The 6031-nt window shown below is 53.4% G+C and overlaps 1 pseudogene; it reads left to right on the top strand.

Annotated features, from left to right (window-relative positions):
- The first annotated feature begins 5372 nt into the window (after positions 1-5372).
- LOC136646613 (5S ribosomal RNA) lies at positions 5373-5491 on the top strand (annotated as a pseudogene).
- The last annotated feature ends 540 nt before the right edge of the window (positions 5492-6031 follow it).

Here is a 6031-nt window from a genome sequence, read left to right as displayed (position 1 = left end):
GGCTGCTTCAGGGAGAGAGCACAGGACACACACACCCCACCTCAAGCTATTGAGAGCTGGAGACACGAAACTGACCAGCCTCTGGGCAAAGGGGATAACTTGGCTCTAGCCCTCTTTCCTTCTCATGAGCTGATGATCCATAGAGCTCAGGCTGGGCCAAGCTCTTCCTCGGTGGCATAGCTAGAGGGGGGTCCAAGCACTACGTTTTGCAGGTGCCTGAACACGCAAGCAGCCCCTCTCCCTCCCCTTTGTAACCATTCTGGGTGGGGAGAGCAAAACAGAGGCATATGCCTGGCAGTGGCATTGCTAGGCGGTGCGGGAGGTGCAGGCCGCACCAGGTGACACGCACAGGGGGGGTGATGCGCACTGGGGGTGACGCCCTAAAATCACGGTGGTTAGGAATAACCCCATCATATTATATACACTTGGATGCAGAATTTTGAGCGGAATGCAATGCAAAAAACCAGAGTGAACTATCTCCTTTCTATCAAATGTTATGGCCAAAAAACTGGAGAACAAAAAATGCATGGATCCCTATGGAAAGTGAAAGTGAGCCGTATCATGTGTTTACTCGCGAGTAGGCGAACTTGCCTTAGTCCATCGGAAGGGGCAGGCTGAGAGGAATCCAATGACACCAGAATGGTCCTGATCCAATGAATGCAGCCCCCAAAAACACCTGAGAAGGAAATCCCTCCCTCCAAGCAAATGAATGTATTGAGCCCTATGGAAAGCAAAACTAAGCCTCAGGGTCTAGTTTACTCACAAACAAACGTGCCTTGGCTGATGTGGAAGATCAGGTGAAGGAGAGTGCAAGGCTACCAGAATGGTCCTGATCCTACGCACCTGGAGCTCAACAAGTGCTCCAGAGGTCAGCCCCCCCCCCCCAAAGGATCAAAACAGAGGTTTCAGCTGATAAGGTGAAGTCTTTTTGAGACTTGCAAAGCCAGGTGGATCCTGACAGTGATCTGGTCTAAACAGAAGTTCTTAAATTCAACTGGGCACTGGATAGGGCTGAAAACCTTACTGGGTTTTTTTTGGAGGGGGGGGGTGTTATTGCAGGCAGGCTACAGAGGAAATTCATTTGGTGGACCAGGGCTGGTTTCTGCTTATTGAATTATTTGTTTTACTTTAATTATTTATCCTTATTTATTTTAATTTGCCTGATGATGTCACTTTACTTTAATTATGATGTTTTACTTTAATTATTTATCCTTATTTATTTTAATTTGCCTGATGATGTCACTTCCACCATGACATCACTTCTGGTGGGTCTTGGACAGATTGCCATTCTAAAAAGTGGGTCCCAATGCTAAAAGTTTGAGAACTGCTGCAATAAGGTGTTAGTAACTTGACACCCGGGGGGGGGGGGGGGGAGTGACACCACTAGTGACCAAAATCACTAAAATCGTAATTTGGAAGAATAATACCAGCATGTTATATACCAATCAATGCGTAATTTCATGCAGAACGTGTACTATGTTCTATCAAAAGGTACAGCCCAAAAACCAGTGGGGGCGGAGTGATGGTACACCACCAGGCCCACCACTTGGGGTACTGCCCCGCCCACTGCATGGTGGGTGACGCTCTGGCATCCTGTACTGGGTGACGCGAACCCTAGTGACGCCACTGATGCCTGGCTTCTAAAGGGAAGGGGAGGGGCCGCTTGCGATGCACGTTCAGGCCCCTGCAAAACTTAGTGCTTGGACCCCCCTCTAGCTATGCTACTGCCCTTCTTGGCTCTTCACCAGCCCTTGGCCGCATCAACGGCTGCTGTAGCTTTGGGGCTGGGGGAGTGAGGACCCATTAGTGCTTCTGAACGTGGAAGCATCTTCTTCTCTCCCTTTTTCTCTGCTGGGTCGCCCCTTCGACCCCCCTCCTCTCGGGAGGGAAGCAGGCCAGCGGATGACCCCCCTCCCCTCCATCCTGACCTCCTCCGAAGACTCCAGTGCCCGTAAGTGAAACTTCAGGGGGAAGCGATTGGAACTGACAGATGCGGGTGACGAATAATCAATCAAAGCCCCGCGCGACGCCCCGCGTGGTTTCCAGGCACTGACAGCGAGGAATGAAACCCCGGCAGGAAGGGGAGGGGAGGGCCAGTGAAGATCGGGGGGGGGGGGAGTCCCGGCTCCAGCAGACGGATTAAGGCCCTCGCCTGCCTCGTAGGCAGATCTGGGCTCCTCATCAGCCTTCATTAAAATCATGGCTCAGGGTTTTGGCGAACAAAAGGTCGCTTCGGATGTTGGGGCTCTGCTGCCGCTACCCAGAGAATGGGATTTTAGAAATGGGTTATGTCAGAATGCCAGATGCAAGGGAGGGCACCAGGATGAGGTCTCTTGTTATCAGGTGTGCTCCCTGGGGCATTTGGTGGGCCGCTGTGAGATACAGGAAGCTGGACTAGATGGGCCTGTGGCCTGATCCAGTGGGGCTGTTCTTATGTTCTTAAACTACAATTCCCAGGAGGCCTTGCAGGTCTCTTGTTACCTGGTGTGCTCCCTGGGGCATTTGGTGGGCCGCTGTGAGATCCAGGAAGCTGGACTAGATGGGCCTATGGCCTGATCCAGTGGGGCTGTTCTTATGTTCTTATGGAGGGGCTCTCCGGCAGCCACGATTCCCTTCTGGTGGGCGGAGGGTCGCCCAGCACACCCCCCCCCATAGGCTCTCTGACCAACAGGCAGGTGACTTGCCACCCCCAACGCAACAGACCGGCAGAAAGAGCCCCCCACGTCTGATGTGGCTAAAAACATGGGCAAGCCCGCCGAGAAGTTCTCCTGCGGAAGCCCCACTGAGAACGAGTGTTCAGGGTCCGGGCTGAAGCCTGGACAGTGCCCTATCTCAGTGGCGTAGCTAGAGGGGGGTCGAAGCACTAAGTTTTGAAGGCACCTGAATGCGCTCTGCAAGCGGCCCCTCCCCCGCCTCTTCAGAGCCCTTAAAACATAAGAACATAAGAAGAGCCCCGCTGGATCAGGCCAAAGGCCTGGTCCTGGTGCCCTCCCTTGCATCTGGTGTTCTGAGGTAGCCTCCCTCTAAAACCAGGAGCTTGCACATACCTACCCGTGATGAACTTTTCCTCCAGAAATTTGTCCAATCCCCCTCTTAAAGGCATCTAGGCAAGATGCCATCACTACTTCATGTGGCAAGGAGTTCCACAGGCTGATTACAAGCTGGGTAAAGAAATTCCAGGGGGGGAACAAAAAGGGGAGGGGGAGGAGCCACTGTGCTTTGACCCCCCCCCCTTCAGCTACCCCACAGCCCTGCTTAAGCACTGACTTAAACGTGAATTTCATGACAGGCAGACCTACCTCTAAGCAGCGTGTGGGGTTGAGGACTGGGGCGTCATCGACCATCGTACGTTTGCTGCATAAACGGGTCTGTCCAAATTCAGAAGGATGCCTTACTAAGGTTACCATCCTTTCCACACTTTCCTGGGAGTAAGCCCCATTGACTAGAATGGGACTTACTTCTGAGGAGACAGGCATAGGCTTGGGCTCTAAGTTCTTACCGAGGGGCTGAGTCCTATTTAAGCCAAAAGAACATCATTTCGCGTCCTCTGCTTCAAGATCCGGGAGTGGAGGGCTCTGAGTAATTCCGTGGAGAATTACTACCAGGAAACACGAATGAGGGCGTAAGGGCGCGTGTGAACGTGCCTCCACGTCTACGTGGTAGGCTCATGCAGTTTAGGCGACATTCGATAGAGGCACAAGCAACCCTCCTGCTTCATTTACACCGGCCCAATCCTGAATCCTATACTACGAAGAAACTCTACCAGTGTAAACTCAGAGGAAACGCACCTCCAAGTACAGCGTCCAAAATCTGGATGCAGCCAGAAGCAGCGCGCTCTCACACAGACACACGTGTTCCCGGGAAGGGCTGCAGACCCCCACAGGGTCAGATGGATGCACAACCCTAAACACAAATCCTCCCTGACTTGACTCGGGAGGAAGAAGCCCTGCGGACGTGGCTGGACGCGAGTAGGCTCAGCGAGCTGAAAATTGGCGTGTGAACTCCCTACCCTTCAACACGGATGTGTGTTCGGAGTTCAGGGGAGAAAATGGGGATCGTTCAGGAGAAGGACTTCCCAGGGTGATGCGTTTTAGTCGGGGATTTCCGTGCAAGATTTCGTCTTGCGGCGGCTGTTCTGGGTCTGTTATACCCAACACGCTGATCCTGTCACGCGTGTATCGCGTGTGTGTCCATGCACACGTGACAGCACACAGTCCAGAAATCCAATTATTTGTGTCTCAAAAGCGCTCTGTGAGTGAGTGTCTGTGTGTGTGTGTCTGTCTGTCTGTCTTTGTCTTCAGACCACGTGGCTTAAAGATTCCAGGACAGCTGGACAGACCTTACACAGAAACTCAGGCAGCAATCCTATCCACACTTTCCTGGGAGTAAGCCTCATAGACTACAATGGGACTTGCTTCTGAGTAGACAGGCATGGGATTGGCTCTCAGACATCCCCACCCGGGCCTCCCTGGATCCATCGTCAGACAAACGGAGGGCAGCTCACCTGCCCATCTTAGCCTCTCCAAAGGAGACAGGGACCTGCGGTGCGTGGGGAGGCAGGTGAGGCAGTTCCCAGGACCAGAGGCTGCACTGCAACTGCACCGGCACTGGAAAGTTGGAAAGGATTGGGCCCTTACACGGCAAACTCAGCAGGGTCAACTCCCGAGTGTGAATGTTTTGGGGGCTGTTTGTGTGTGGGAGCCCAAGAAGACAGTCCAGTCCAGAATCAGTTTAGAAAGCGGTTGTCCCAAACTGCGATGGGGAAACTGAGGCTCCACCGTTGAGTCCCCAGAAGCAACTTCCAAGGAGTTCCTGAAAAGTTACCCGCCTCTTAGGTCCCTTCTCCTCTCAGGCCATGGCTGGGGGTTTCCTGCAGTCAAAAAAACAAGTGTTACCTTCTCCCCCTTCAAGAGAGAGGGCTGCACCTGTTGAATGTCTTCCTGTCCTACGGTTTTTAACAGCAGAGAAACTTTGCCCCGCGGGGAGGGACAAGGGAAGGAATCCGCACATTCAACCAGTCATCAGAAGTTCTACGTCTGTACAGCCTGCACTCTGGTGACTTCCACTGGGGTCAGGGGAGCGAACTGACAACCACCTGGGCCTGAGACTCGAAAAAGGGGGTCCAGCTGCAGTCCGTCCCACTGACCGAGTTCCAGCTTCCAGAAGAGGCTGCGAGAGCTCGAGGGGGGTTGGAGACCGACTTACCGGGCGCCTACCACGCTCTTTGCGAAGAGTTAGTGGCGTAGCTAGAGGGGGGTCAAAACTAGCGCTTTGAAACCCCCCCCTTGCTACGCTACTGCAAAGAGTGACTTGTTCGTTGGCACTTTCTGCTTCCATCTGCCTTGCCGAGTGTGTTAGGGCTGCCCGGGCTAGGCTGGGATCTCCTTACCCTGCACATGCCCGATCTCGTCTGATTTCGGAAGCTAAGCAGAGGCAGGCCCGGTTAGTACTTGGATGGGAGACCGCCTGGGAATACCGGGTGCTGTAGGCTTCTACCATAGTCTTTCGAGACTGAAGGTTGTCAACCACCATAGTTAAAGCGCGTGTTCAGCGGGCGCCCCGCGGGCAGCAGCCCCCTCCCCCTCCCGTCACACCCTTGACTTCCTCACCACTGATCTACTCCACAGACCCTGTGATTTCGGTTCTCTGTCCTGCGGTGGCGCTTTCACACGTGCGGGCCATCACTGAGTTGAAGTGGCAGGTCTCGCCATTGGCGATGATGGCCCCAGTTCGTCTGAAGGGGGCAAATGTCTGGGATGCACCCAGTCACCCAGCTTTTCCATGCCCCTTGGGGGTGAATGGGCAGATGAAGAGAAAGCCTTAAGTAAACAGTAAATACCCTCATACATTAACATTCTTGGGCACATGAGGAAGGGGCCACAAGGGAATGGGGCGTCCCTAACACCAAATTAGGAAACTCTCTCAGATGAAAGGGCAGCCTGCCTTTAGTGGGACTGCAGCTTCATTTGATCCTATCTTTATAGGATTGTTGCTGCCTGAACAATAGAGACCTGGAAGAAAAGAAGGAATA

This window comes from Tiliqua scincoides, chromosome 3 (genome assembly GCF_035046505.1).
Source record: "Tiliqua scincoides isolate rTilSci1 chromosome 3, rTilSci1.hap2, whole genome shotgun sequence".
In the NCBI taxonomy this organism is placed as follows: domain Eukaryota; kingdom Metazoa; phylum Chordata; class Lepidosauria; order Squamata; family Scincidae; genus Tiliqua; species Tiliqua scincoides.
Note: the sequence above shows the minus strand (reverse complement) of the source record. Positions and strands in the feature narration are given on the sequence as shown.